The following is a 1,706-nucleotide window of genomic DNA, read 5'->3' as shown; positions in this document are numbered from 1 at the left end:
GAGAGGGTCCGGCCCACGCTGCGCCTGGGCTGGGACTGGTCCCGCCGGCGCAGGGTAGCAGGAAACTCTCCGCACACTCACCGGACCTGGGCTAGGACTCTTTATTTATCTTTTGATATGAAAGTATCTGGCCATGAAATGACCAGTGTATCTCAGTCTTTAGCACACACTGTAATATCTGAGAAGCTTGCCAAGCACAAATTGATGTGCTCATTTTTCAGAGCTTTTGCCTGGCAAGGCCTGAGAATTTGCATTTCTGATGACTACAAATTGATGTGGATACTGCTGGTTCAGAGACCACAGTCTAAGAAGTCCTTCTGCCTCCCATCATACCAATCATACATGATTGGCTTACAAACTTTGGAATGTTGAACATTTGAACAAGTAAACAGGAGAGATAAATTAGTAATTTTTATTAATCTTTGAGATTTTTATAGATGTCCACTATTCTGTGAAGATGCTTTGTACCTTCCAAGGTAGAATTCACTTTGCCCCTACTTTCTTTATATTATTGCTGACATATATATATATATATATATATATATATATATATTCAGTTATGAATTTATCACATTACTGTGTAATTATTATTTAATGTTATTTTATGTCTGATTAAGCAAGTGACTTACCATCTTCAAGTGTCAGTTCCCACTTTATTGCTTGTTTGTAAGCGGGGATTGGACCCAGGGCCTTTACATTAAGCTATGTCTGTGACCCCTTTTGAGATTTTTCTTTTGAGACAACACTTTGCTAAGATGTAAACTGCCCAGGTGGGACCCCCATTTGCAATCCTTCTGACTCAGCTGCCTAGAGTGCTAGGCTTACAGGCATACACCATTATTTAGTTCCTAGCTGTGGATGAGATCATGTATTCCAGACTTTGTGAGCATTCACAAGGCTCAATTTGAGTACCTCATGAGAGGATAGGGCACCTTCTTTTCCAGGTACCAGATCCATACCATCCTACTTGTCTTTATATCCCCAATGCCTAGAGCCAAGACTGGTACATGTGTTGCACTTCTTTGATAAATGATGAATCAACAAGCCAATCAGCAAGTCCAAGGAAAATTCTAAATCTCAACTACTTTAAATCTACTGTGTTTCTGACCTGTAGTTTCATTTTAGTGCATGTTTATAAAGAAATTATCCAAGGGCAAAAGCCAAGAGGCCACATCAGGCCCATTGTACCTAAATCTGGAGTAAAGTGCTCTCTTCAAATACCTTTGAAGCACAAAGGAAGCACAGACAGTTTTGTATTCCTTTTGGACATGACTGGAATAAATTGAACTGTAGGCCTGTGGTGAAACTACAGGATGAATAAATAATTTGCCTACACCTTTTTGCTTTAGCGTTACACCTACTTTTCACTTAAAGACCTCCAGCTCATATTTTTGCATAAATATGATTCTAAATTATTCTAAATGAATTTAGAAAACCTAGGGAGCTAAACCTATGTGTGAGGTATGGGTTTGCTGCATGGGGAGTTACTGCATTTTAGTGTTTAGTGTTGAAGAATAAAACTACACCATCATTGTACTTCAGAGTATCTCAATCTTGTGAATTCATTTTCTGATTTTCATCCTCACTCGGGGGCAACTGATAATGCATAGAGATATTTTGGATTGCTATATGACAAAGCCTGGTGAGGGAATATCAGCTAGCATCCTCTTAGTATACATCAGTGATATCGCCAACCATCCTACAAT

Source organism: Octodon degus, unplaced genomic scaffold (genome assembly GCF_000260255.1).
Source record: "Octodon degus isolate 3935 unplaced genomic scaffold, OctDeg1.0 scaffold00038, whole genome shotgun sequence".
In the NCBI taxonomy this organism is placed as follows: domain Eukaryota; kingdom Metazoa; phylum Chordata; class Mammalia; order Rodentia; family Octodontidae; genus Octodon; species Octodon degus.
The sequence above is the reverse complement of the archived record's forward strand: the minus strand, read 5'-3'. Positions refer to the sequence as shown.